The sequence below is a fragment of the Felis catus genome, chromosome A1 (genome assembly GCF_018350175.1).
Source record: "Felis catus isolate Fca126 chromosome A1, F.catus_Fca126_mat1.0, whole genome shotgun sequence".
Lineage (NCBI taxonomy): Eukaryota > Metazoa > Chordata > Mammalia > Carnivora > Felidae > Felis > Felis catus.
In genome coordinates, this window is record NC_058368.1 from 216,316,624 (window position 1) to 216,330,773 (window position 14,150).

The window sequence follows — 14,150 nt, forward strand, 5'->3', positions numbered from 1 at the left end:
TGTTGACAATACTCTCAAAGAAAAACAAACAGGGAACAAATTAAACTATCACCCTTTAAAGACCATCAAATAATATATAAAATGGTGATCTTTATCTTATCCTTATAGTCCTGGAGAAACATAAATTTTAGCATGGTGTCATGAAACAATAATAAAAAAAAAAGTCCTGTTTTAGCCATCTCAGCAATGAATTTTCTAAATGTTTGTAATCAATAGTGGCAGAGGTACTCAACAAAGAGATATCCATACTGGGGGATACCATACACTGTTAAAAGTGATAAAATTAATCTTTGTATTAGTGTATCAGGACTACTAAGACAAGGTACCCAGACTGAGTTGCTTTGAAAACAGAAAACTATTCTCTCACAGTTCTTGGGCCTGGAAGTCAGAGATCAAGGTGTTAGCAGGATCAGTTTCTTCTGAGGCTTCTCTCCTTGGTTTACAGACAGCTGACTTTTCCTTGTGTTTTCGCATGGTCTTCCTTCTCTGTGTGGCTGGGTGCCTTTTTTTTTTTTTTTTCAACGTTTATTTATTTTTGGGACAGAGAGAGACAGAGCATGAACAGGGGAGGGGCAGAGAGAGAGGAAGACACAGAATCAGAAACAGGCTCCAGGCTCTGAGCCATCAGCCCAGAGCCCGACGCGGGGCTCGAACTCCCGGACCGCGAGATCGTGACCTGGCTGAAGTTGGACGCTTAACCGACTGCGCCACCCAGGCGCCCCTGGGTGCCTTTTTTATAGCGACCCCAGTCATATTAGATCAGGTTCCACTCCAACGACCTCATTGTAACTTAATGGTCTCTTTAAAAATGCTATTTCCAAATACAGTCACACTCTGCAGGATTGGGGGTTAAGACTTCAACATACTAATTTTGGAGAGATACAACTCAGCCCCAAATAATATGTTAACATGCAATAACCTCTATCAGATAAAGTGTGGAAAATCAAGTTAGTAAAACCTTGCTCAGGGGACACTTGGGTGTCTCAGTAGGTTAAGCATCCAACTCTTGATTTCAGTTCAGGTCATGATCTCAAGGTCATGGGACTGAGCTCCACACCAGTCTCCACACTGGGTGTTTTTGAGCCTGCTTAAGATTCTCCCTCTCCTGCTGCCCCTTTCCTGCTCACATGCTTCTCTCTCTCTTGTGCATGTGCTCTCTCTCTCTCCTTCTCCAAAAACCAAACAAAAAACAAAAAAATGAAACTACATAGTTATATTCTAAATATATTTTAAAATACTCATTTTAAGTGATAAAGGGATTTTAGTGATTAACATTTTAATTTTATGACTTTTATGTATTTTATGTGAAATTAAAAATCATAAAAATCTACAGATCATATCTTCTGAAATTATTAAAATTTAAAAACAACCTAAGAGAATAAAAAAATTGATAATAGAAGCGAGAACAAGAATAAACTCTAGTGAAAATACTGTTAGTATAAAATATAGATTATTCAAAGGCAAATTGTTAAGAATTAAAATTGATAACTATTGTAAATATAAACAAAAATATGGAATGACCATACTCTTCTATGCCTGTTACTTTAAATGGTGTGATGATAAATTGAGTCTATAAACAAATGGTCCCAGAAAAATCCATTTTTAAGTAATAATTTATTCAAATTAAATTCCCTTCTCAACTCTTGTGCTGTAGGAATAGTAATAAACTCAGAATCTTTGCAGTGATAGATTGAATAAGGACCCCAAAGATATCAATGTGCTAATCTTTGGCATCTATGAATATGCTAATTCACATGGCAAATGAGACTTTGCAAATGTGAACAAACTAGTTGATACACTTATAAACATGATTCCAGACTTCAGGCTTATTCTGAGGATTCCATAAGAACAAATCTATAGGAAGGATACAAGAGCTATACATCATCTCATCCTGAATTCTTTGCTCTTCATATTTGTATGTTTAAGAGTCATGGCCTAGACAATGCTTGTTATGCATTGCATCAAGAGTACTTTAAATAAAACAAATTATCTTAAAGTTTGAACTGCTAAAGTTCTCTTCTCTTGTGATCTCATACAGTTATTGACCCAGGATCCTAGATATCATAACTAGTTGAATTGGGGTGGACACTGAGTCATTGAGGGTTAATATTCAGCACTTCTTGGTTTAGAGTTCTTCAACCTTAAATCATGTAGCCAAGCATAGTGCGGTTATGACATTTCAACGATATTTAAGAAATGAGTTTATTGTATTATTGGTGTTGCTCAGCTGGTAAAACAATTTCAGCATCTTCTTGAAATAATAATTTGAAAATGTCTTTCTAATAAATCAATCTAAAACATATCAACATTTTGAGAAACTTTATATTTGTATATTTTTCATCAAAGTAGCCTCCTTAATGAGATGAATGATGGTCTGAGCAACCAATTTTATTGTTAATCTTTCATTCTGGCATCCCATTCTATTTATTTCAATTATGATACTTCATGGATATTATGAATTCTTCATATGATATATTAGCTTATGAATTTTTAACAAGATAAATTGTGCTGAAAAGAGGACACTATTATGATGAAAATTCCCTAAGCAAAGGGCAGAAATTCTGACATAAATATAATTTTTTCAAAGGAAATCACTGATATTTTATATTGGTTGGTCATTCTTAAGACAATGTCTTAACTAGCTTTTAAAATAGTAAAACATAATTCAAGGACTCTCAATGCAATTAAATAAAACAGCCCAATATTTATAGAATGTGTTTATCTTTCACAATGACATGACATTTACAAAGTATTGAAAAAGAATCAAACACCAGTTATTAAAATTACAAGCATTTAAATAAGATAGTAAAAAAAAAATAAAAAAAACCTAATAACATTTTCTCATATAAGTGTCTTTTCTGCCTTGTAGTTACTTCCATTTTCTCAATTTCACCGTTTCATGCATGGAAAATATAAATTCAAAATGAATCAATGCTTTTAAAATGAAAATATTTCCATTAAACAAACTTGATTGCTTCAAATATGATGCATATTTGTGCATTTAATGAAGTCATTAATTTTTTTCTGATCCTCACTATTACTTAACATTGTCTCTTTAAGACAAATGGATTAAGAGAATAAAAATAAATATGAGGTCATTCCAGTAGGAAGTATATAGAAGTATTATTATTTCTGAAGGCCATCCTTACTTACACAAGAACAACAGCAAAAAACAAACAGAAGACTCTATCAGAAATTGATTAAAATTACAAAGCAAGTTTATGACAAATCTATTAAAATTGCAAAGCAAGTTTGTAATTGTGGTCCATGGCAAAAAGGACCATAATTCCCATCCTGTCTGCATGCCCTTTACAAGGTGACTTTGCAGCTCTCCCCATTGGTAGGTTAGGCCTACATTTTTTGCCTCTTGAGTCATGGTTTGGTCAGATGCTAGATTGGATCAATGAGTTCAGAGCAAATGTGTTACATGCAGAGACTTGAAAAGCAGTTGAACATTAAAATAGCTCTTTCTTGCTGCTCTTGGGCTAGCCTGCAGGATGGGGAGAGGTACACGGACAAGCTATACCTATTGCTTGAACTGATATCAAGCCAACCAACAGAAATATAACCAAGGTTAGGATGCTTGGGTGACTCAGGCAGTTGAACGTCCGACTTCCGCTGAGGTCATGAGTTTGCGTTCATGTTCATAGGATGGAGACCCGGATAGGGCTCGGGGCTGACAGCTCAGAGCCTGGAACCTGCTTTGGATTCCGTGTCTCCCTCTCTCTCTGCCCCTCCTCTGCTTGCTCTCTGTCTCTGTCTGTCTCTCCAAAAATAAAATAAAATGGTTAAACATGTAAAAGCAAAAGAAATATAAATAAGGTTATCTTAAAAATAGTCAGCCCTATGAGCTGAACTTGGAGGCCAGACAATTTGGACTCCACAAGCACCTTTTGTTGTAACTATTCTGGATTTTGGTCATTGTAGATAGGCTTGTGGTGATATCTCATCATACACTTCCCTAATGACATGTGGAGCATGTTTTCATATGTTTATATGCCATCTGTGTATCTTCTTTGCTGAGGTGTCTGCTCAGATCTTTTGCCCATCTCACAATTTGATAAGTTGTGTTCATTTTTATTTAGTTCAAAATATTTTTAGTTTTAAAGATTTTTTTTTCTTCGAGTCATGTGTTATTTAGAAGTGTGTTTAACCTCCAAGAGTTTTGGGAGTATTCCAGCTTTTTTTCTGTTATTGATTTCCTTCTTAATTCCACTGTGGTCTGAAAGCATCGATTGTATAATTTCTATACTTGTACATTTGTTAAGGTGTATCTTATAGGCCAGAGGGCAGTCTATTTTGGTGTACATTTCATGTAAGCTTGAGAAAAATGTGCATTCTGTTGTTGGATGAAATATTCTTAGATGACAAATATATTCATTTGCTTAAGGGTGCTCTTGAGTTCTGCTATGTCCTTACTAATTTTATGCATTTTTTAATGTTTATTTTTGAGAGAGAGAGAGAGACAGAGACAGAGTATGAGCGGGGAAGGGGCAGAAAGAGAAGGAGACAGAGAATTGGAAGCAGGCTCCAGGCTCTGAGTGGTCAGCACAGAGCCCAATGCAGGGCTCGAACTCACAACCTGTGAGATCATGACCTGAGCCGAAGTCAGATGCCCAACTGACTGAGCCACCCAGGAGCCCCTAATTTTCTGCGTTTTTGATAAAGGGGTGTTGAAGACTCCAACTGTAAAAGTGTTTTCATCTGTTTCTCCTTGTAGTTCTCAGTTTTTGCCTCATGTATTTTGATGTTCTGTGGTTAGGCACATACAGATTAAGAATTCTTAAGGCTTCTTGGAGAATTGACCTCTTTATCATTATGCAATTACCCTTGTTAATATTGGTATTTTTTCTTGTTATTATATATGCTCTGTCTATAATTAATATTGCTACTTCCGGGGGGCACCTGGGGGGCTCAGTCAGTTAGGCATCTGAGTCATGATCTCGCGGTTCATGAGTTTGAGCCCCTTGTCGGGCTCTGTGCTGACAGCTCAGCTCCTTGGAACCTGCTTCATATTCTATGTCTCCCTCTCTCTCTCTACCCCTCCCCCCTTCTCAAAAATAAATAAAAAACATTAAAAAATTAAAAGAATATTGCTACATGAAGCTTACTTCTGATTAGTGTTAACATGGTATATCTTTCTTCACCCCTTTATCTTGAAAATATATGTCTCTTTATATTTAAGGTGAGTTTTTTATAAATCTCATATAGTGGGGTCTTATTTTTTATTAACTCTGAGAATCTGTCTCTTTTAATTGGGAGCATTTAGACCATTGATACCTAAAGTGATTATTTATATGGTTGGCTTAATATCTATATATTTGTTACTGTTGTCTATTTTTCCCTTTGTTCTTTTTCCTATTTTTATCTTCCATTTGTTTTCTGAAATTTATATGCCTATTTGAATATTTTATATAATTCCACTTTCTCTTATTTTCCAGCTTCTCAAATACATATATATATATTTATAAATATATATATGTACATATATATTTATATATATATGTACATATATATTTATATATATATGTACATATATATATGTATATAGTTTAGTATTTCCCTAGATTTTTCAAAATACTTATATAATTAATTCAAGCATACTTTCAAACAACACTATACTATTTTATGGGTAGTACAAGTAGTTTAGAATATTCCTAATTCCTTCTTCCTATCGCTTGTATCATTGTGTGATACATTTTTACTATTATTGTGAATGGTTATCTGTTAGATCAATTGCAAATAAAAAAGCTTTTGTTTACCTTCACCTTCCTTCTCTAGTACTTTTCCTTTTTAAAATGTAGATCCAAGTTTCTGATCCATGTCTGGTAACAAACTTGTGCAATTTTTGTCTCAAAAAGTCTTTATCTCTCTTTTAGTTCTAAAGGATAATTTCTCAGGATACAGAATTCTATATGATGGTTTTATTTTCTCAACACTTTAAGTATTTCACTCTACTCTCATTGCTTGAATGGTTCCTGAGAAGCCCACTGTAATTCTTATCTTTGCTCCCGTATAGGTAAGGTTTGCTTCTCTTCCAAGATTTTTTCTTTATCTTTGTTTTTCTGAAGTTTGATGATGGATGCATAGGTGTGGGCATTTTTGCTTCCTGGTGTTCTTGGAGATCCCTAGATCTGTGGGTTTGTGCCAAGACATCAATTTGAGAAATTCTGGGTCATTGTTTCAAGTATTATTTCTGTTCTCCTCTCTTACGTGTGCTTCTGGAATTCCATTATGTGCAAGTGGTATTTTGTACATGTCCAACGGAGTTTGGATATCTTGTCTCTCTCTCTCTCTCTTTTTTTTTTCCCAGTCTTTTTTCTCTTTGCTCTTCGGTTTTGATGTTTCTATTGAAATCACTTTCAAGTGCAGAGATGCTATCTGCACTCTAGTCACGTCTAGTCATGTCAGTCTAGTCTAGTCACTTCAGTCACGTCTAGTCACCTAAGGAGCCTATCAAAGTATTGTTTACAGTGAGTCCAGAGTTTTTGATCTCTAGCAGTTTTTTAAAATTTTGTCTTACAATTTTTTTCTCTCTCCTCACATTGTCCATATATTCTTGTATTCTATCTACAGCACTGATTAGAGCCTTAACATGTTATTATTCATAGTTGTTTTAAATTCCCAGTCTGATAATTTCAACATCTCTGCCATATTGGAGTCTGGTTATGATGCTTGCTCTATCCCTTCAAAATGCTGGTTTTGTCTCTTGGTGTGAGTTTTTGAATCAGTAGACTGAATAAATATCACCCTTGCCAGTGTGGGAGGGCACCATTCACTCTATTGAAGACCTGAATGAAACAAAATGGAGATGGTAGGGTCAACTTTCTCCCTGTGTTTGAGCCATCTATTTTCTCTTGCATTAGGACAATGCCACTCGTGGATCTTGGGCTTTGGACACAGATTAGGAGATTAACACCACTCGCCTTCATTTTCAACTTGATATAGACAAATTTTACGCAAAACAGTCATAATCTACCTTGCCAGACATCTCTCATAAATTCATCTAATAGACAAGCTTCACAGAGAAGTTGCTCTTTGTATGCTTTTATCAATAGAGGTTTCTGAGAATATTATAAATCAGTAATTTTGATCTGATGTATAGCTCCTGGCTGGGGCATATAAAATACAGTTGAGAAACCATTCTGTGTGCACAACTACTATTTCTGTTTATTAATGTTTTTATGAAACTGATTGATTTACAGAATAACATAATCAACACTTCAAGTTCACAATTCTCTTTTTAGTGTTATCTGTGTGATCAATTACCATATGTTAAAACAGAGTTATTCACAATTAAAAGTGATACAATGGTTTTATATTTTTAAATAGTGGTCCCATGTTTAATCTGAGTGAGGAGGGCTGAGTCAGTGAGAGTGAAATCAGCTGTCATCTTAATCATCACCCTTGGAGTTGATCAATGACTAGCTAGAAATTTGAAGATTATCAGTCACTGAGCAAACACTGTACCCTTTGATCACTCTCCCATTTCCAAAATTAGCATCCTGAGTGATTCTCTCCTAGATAGGAGGGTCCATACTTTCATTTTAATAGTATAACATTTATTACATTGTCTCCCCATTGAGAACCTTAAGTACTTCTGCTGTTTTTAGGAGTGCCCAAACTAAACATGGGATGATAATGGAAGTGACCATGGGGTAACAAATTTGGATTTATTGGAATTTACTCTCTCAACTCAAATAGAAAACACACAGACACACACACACACACACACACACACACACACACACAAAGATACACATCACTGAAGTCATTTGTTACTATACTCATATGCATATATTTTATGTTCATGTGAAAGAATAGTTCAGTCAAATATACAGGTCTTATGTTTTTCTCTGTTCCCAGAAATCTTACTTAAAGCTTCTTTTAAAGAGATCTATTGATTGACTGATTGAGTGATATAGAATTTTACCATCAATATTTAGAGAAGGTATGTATGGTAAAGTAATGACCCCACCACAAATTTTTCACATCCTGATCACGGAACCTTTAAACCGTAGACATATTACTTTGCATGGCCAAAAAAATTGCGGAGGTGATTAAATTAAAATATTGAGATGTGGAGATTATCTTTGACTACCAGGTGAAGAGTTGACTACAAGGTGAAGATTATCTTTGACTACCGGGTGAAGAGAAAGTGAGAAGAGTTGCCATATGAGAAGGGGACAGAAGTAGATGTCAGAGTAAGAGAGAGATTTAAAGATGCCAGGTTGCTAGAGTTGAATATGGAAAAGGGGCAATGAGTCAAGGAATACAGGTGGTCTCCAGAACTGGAAAAGGCAAAGAAATAAATTCTTACCTAAAACCTCCAGAAAAGGACAGTTTTACCAACAGCCCGACATCAGCCCACTGAGACCGATTTTGTACTTTGACTTCCAAAACTGTAAGATAATACTGTATATGTATATTGTTTTAAGGTACTACTAAGTTAGTGGAAATTTGTTTTAAAAAGTAACAGTGAACTACTATAAACATGAAATACAAAATTTTCTGAATCATACGTGCTTGACCCATTTAATGTCATAGAACAAGTATCGAAGTTCAAAGAAATTGCAACTAAAAATAGATAATTAGCTTGGAAATCAATAATGAAAAGGATAAATAAGTACAATGCTTTTGAAATTTGAAAGCACTCTACTAAATAATTCATGGATCAAAGGAGAAGTAAAATGTATATGTAAAAAATTAAAACAAAATGTAGTGAAAATAAGTAGAAGGAAATACATAGTCTTAAATTATATACAAAAATATTTTTAAAAACTTTGAAAATATCAAGTTAAGTCTTCAGATTAAGAATTTAGAGAAAGAATAAAAAAAATTAAAAAATTAAAATAAGTGGAGAATATTCTGAAGATACATTAAAAAAATCAAATAAGAAAGAAAACTCTACTAATAAGGGATTTTTTTCCTGGGCAACAAGAAACCTTGTGGAAACTGGATTCAATGAAAGGTGGCAAGAAAAAAAGAATGAAAATATATATAATACTTTTTTCCCCACCTAATATCACTTCTTCTTGGTCCCTGTCCTAAAGATCTTCCCTTTGCTTTACCTTCACCCAGTTCATGTTCTTTCCCTGGTCATCAGTTTAGCAAAATGAATTTTAGCTAAACATGTTCTAGATTCATGATGGGTCATGCTTAAATGTAAGTGTATCTGGGCAAGACATACCTTCTCCTTCTTTCTCTTTGTTTTCTTTCCTTTTTCCCCTACCTGGAAAACTTCCTCTAAGGAATATCTTAGTCTTGGTGTACTAAGACCATGCCAAAAAGGGCATGAATTAACCTTTTTAGCTTAGATTGTCCTCCTCCTATTTAAAGCTCCTAATAAGGCTCAGCCTGTTACCAAGGAAGATGTCTACTGTTACCAAGGAAGATGGCTTGGCCTTTGTAGATCTTGCACATGTCTACAACACTGAACTGTTTCCAAAACTGAAAAAAAAAAATGAAGAAGAAAAGAAGGAAAGAAGGAGGAAAGGAAAGAAGGAAGGGTAGAAGGAAAGAAGGGAAAGAAAACAAAATAAAGGTATAAAAACAATGTCCAAAGTGTTCACGGATAGAAAAAATTGGGAGAAAGTACATATAAACAATATTGTAGATGAAAAATATGTCAGGTTGCCAACAATTATATAAATATAATAAACCCTGTATTAGTAGAAAGGTCAAGGTGCTGGGGTGTGCTTAGTTTGAAAAAGTATTACATAATTTAGATAGCATTTAATATACCATGAAACACTATGCTGCTGTTGATCAAAAAAACAGAAATAAATTAAGCCCTTTTTTTTATCATTCTTTAAGGATTATTCCTACAAATGGAATGCATATAAATATTGGCTAATAAACTTGCAAAACTGCAGACAAACATTTGCTATCAGATATATTAATTCATAATATACCATTTTTCAGGTAATTATAGATGCAGCTGAATAGTAGTCACCTCAAAAGCACATAGGTATTTTAAAACATCTACTTTAAAGATTTGATACTTTGATACAAATCTGATACTTAGGCATATGCTATGAACCTATAGACATTTTGCAATTCCTCCTTTTTCTTCAAATTAAAATTATATCATACAATATAGCATATGATAAATAATAAAAAGTAAATATCTACTTTAAGTACTTATTTTCCTTAAAGTTCACCACTTTATTTAAATTTTGTATATAACATGGAATGAAACATATTTCTAAATACAGAATTTAGTGTTCATTCTATAAAATACTGCTATCTACAGTTGTGATCATTTATTCATTTCTTATACTTTTTCATTTTTTCTAATTTTGGGATAGATATATTTGTTCATTCGCACAGCTTATTGTGTTGGAAAAATTAATCACAAGCTATTTCTCTAAGAAAAATATGTGCCGCATTTATTCATTTGAAATCTATTTGCTTCTTATTGGTTGTATAAAATCCCAGGGATGTGGAGCTGTGCTCTAACACATTATTTCATACATTTTAATACTTCAGATAGGTCCAAAGTGTAAAGAAGGTGTATATGTACATTTATTCTTTGCACTCCCACTTAAGTCTCCAGACGTCCAGCGAAATATATAGTTAGTGTAAGTAGTATCTTATTTATCTTGAAGTACATCAGTTTCTTGACAGTATAAATGTCTATGTCATATTTAAAAATGCTAAAAATCACAATCCACTTTGAAATAAGTTTTTACCCATGAATCCAGTCATTATTTTATTAAATTCTTGTTTACTCAAAAGCAAGATATTACATAAATCTCACAAACATTATACTTTGTTTGGAATTTGACACTATCAAATGGCCTCTGCAATTTGATCATATCATGGTATCAGGGAAATAAAGCAGGACTTGTACCTGAGAGATGGAGAGAAGGAGAGAGAGAGAGAGAGAGAGAGAGAGAGAGAGAGAGAGGCTATCTTATCTCAGTTGCTTCCACTTCAGCTTTTCTGATTTTTATGAGCCTAATTTTTCTCTTTTGCATATTTAGAAAATAAGATTGTTTTTTCTCTTATTTCACTTACAAAAGAAAACAAAAATTAATTAGAGTTTTCCGATTTCTATTATTCACATTGAGTAGTTTACCTCATTCCAAGAGAAAGTGCCCATGGTTCACCTACACAGGCTCTATGCAGGTTTTCACGCTGTGTCTATCCTTCAACAGACAATTGACTAGCGGCTTTAAAGTGACTGTGGATTTGTCATCCGCCAATAGCCACCCATTCATTTTAAATAAAAGAAGAGTCTCTTTGGTCTGCATTGTGATTCTTCTTCCACAGAGATGGCATTTTCAACATACTAGATAGATTGCTCAAGTTGTATCAAAGAGAAGCAATTCATCTGTGACAAACCGAGAGCCATAAAAGAGTTAAGACTCACACTACCTGCCTCTAATCCAATAAGAAAGGTTGGGTTTATCTTTCACGGATGAGAACAAAGAAATTAACTGACCCATGAAATGAGAAATGTAACTGAATAACTTCTGGATGTGAAAGGAGAAAAGTTGTTGATGGAGTATCACACAATTTTGAACACAGAATAATATGGTGCAGGGAGGGAGGTGGGGCATCCAAAATGGTTGAGTTGGTCAAGAAAATGTGATATAAGTTTTATATAAGGTAAATATAATTAAAATGTCACTAAGCTTTGGTAAAAATAACCCTCTTTCCAGGACGTATTTTAATTTCCACCCAACTTGCATCTATCTATCTATCTATCTATCTATCTATCTATCCATCCATCTATCTATCATCTATCTATCCATCCATCCATCTATCCATCTATCTAATCTACCTATCATCTCTATCATCTATCCCTGAACAAATATATGTGTCTATATGTAGCACTGTGAATATGAAAATAATCATCTTTCAGGATTAAAAAAAATGTAATGTTTATTTATATTTGAGAGAGAGAGAGAGAGAGAGAGAGAGAGAGAGAGAGAGACCTGGTGCAAGCAAGGGAGGGGCAGAGAGTGAGGGAGACACAGACTCTGAAGCAGGCTCCAGGTTCCAAGCTGTCAGCACAGAGCCTAATGCAGTGTTCGAGCTTAGGAACCATGAGATCATGACCTGAGCTGAAGTTGGAGGCTTAACCAACTGAGCTACCCAGAGTCCCTTGTGGTTTTAAATATGTAAATGTGTCCATGTAAATGTAAATATGTAAATATTCATCTGAATTAAAAGAATAACATTGATAATAACACTAATAGTGTAAACACATCCAATACTTTTAACGTAGGTAGGCATACCTCTAGTGATTTTACTCATAAAATTAGTTTAATCTTCAGAAAAGATTTATTCAGTAGAAGCCAGTTTATCCATATGTTACAGTTGAGAAAACTGAGGAATAGAAGGTTTAAATAACTTTTCCCAGGTCACTGAACCAGTAAGCTGGGAAAGAGTTTTTAAACCTTACAAGTCTGAATTCAGAGCATGTGAATTTAACTACTGTGATATATCACACTTCAGTTTGACTACCATCGATTCTTGAGTTAAAATGAATAATGGAAACTATTATTGAATCTGCATCTGTTCCAATGGGGGTAAAAATTCAGTCTACAGGATATTCCTAGAAAAATAAATAGCACCAACAAATTCTGAGTAATTGTTGAGGGAAAACAAAACAAAACAAAATGAATAATTGGATAAATAATTCTTAACAATGAAAATCAATCCTATTTTCAGTAAATTTGATGAGTGTGGGATTCATGAATCCAAGTGCTATTCCAATAAACCTGGACACCTCTGAGAGTTATAATTGAATTACCTATCTTGGAAAGGATCTGGCACCTATAATTTAACTCAGTGATCATAATTTTAACCTCTATTTTTTGTACAAGCTTTTCCTACCAGTTCAAGAACAGTAAGTCTTAGTTTCCGTTCTGAATTTTTGTAGATGCCTCATTCTGTTTGTAAGACTATTATGAAATATTTGTGCAGTATAAAGTTATTTTAATTTATAAAATATATTAATGATCTGATGTGTAGTCATGCATCTATCTATATAGCTTTAAAATTTGATTACATTTTATATGTAATGTTTAATTGGATGATATATTGAAATTTTCCATATCATGAAATAGATATTACCAACAAACCTCCCTGTGTAATATTTTAGTCATTAGTGTAGCCCCAAAAGCCACTATTTCAATTCTAACACCATAGATTAGGTTTTGGGGGGTTATTTATTTATTTATTTTTCTGCATATATCACTAGTTTGCATCTTTTCATTAGCTACATATTCTTTTATAAGATTCAACTTTGTTGTTATGTTGTTTCAGGTAGAAATAATTATATTTTATTGCTGTGTAGTATTCTATTTTATAAAGGCATCAACATTTTTAATCATTTTGATGTTTCTGGGCATTTGAATTGCTTGTCATATTGGGAGTAATTTTTTGCTTAACATGTGGACACATGTTGGAGATTTGTCATATATATATTCAAAGAAGTTAAATTTCTGGGGGCACCTGGGTGGCTCAGTTGGTTAGGTGTCTGACTTCAGCTCAGGTCATGATCTCAGGTTATGAATTCGAGCCCTGTGTCAGGTTCCATGCTGACAGCTCAGAGCATGGAATCTGCTTCAGATTCTGTGTTTCCCTCTCTCTCTCTCTCTGCCCCTCCCCCACTCACGCTCTCTCTCTGTCTCTCAAAAATGAATAAATGTGAAAACTTTTTTTTTTGAGTTAAATATACAGTGCTGTATATGTTTAGCTTATAGTAGATCCTGGCAAAAAAGATTTCCACACTGGCTGTAAAAATTTATGCTCCCAACAGCAATTAGAATTACAGCTATTGCAAATTCTTACCAGCGCATAGTATTATTGTTTGATTTTTTTTCATTAACAGAACATGGATTATCGTAGGTGCCACAATGAAGTTTTAATTACTTTTTTTAGTGACTAACGAAGTTGATTACCTTTTTACGTGTCTATTGATCATTTTGAAATCCTCTTCTTTAGAATGGCATTCTAATCCTTTTGCCAATTTACAGAGTTTGCTCTATTTTGCTACTTGATTTGTAAAAGTTCTTTGTATACCTTATAAAAGGACACTTTATCATATGCATGTACATCTTCTTTTAGTCTTTTAATAGTGTCATTTAATGAAAAGCAACTCATTTTTATTGTACATATTTAAAGTGCACAAT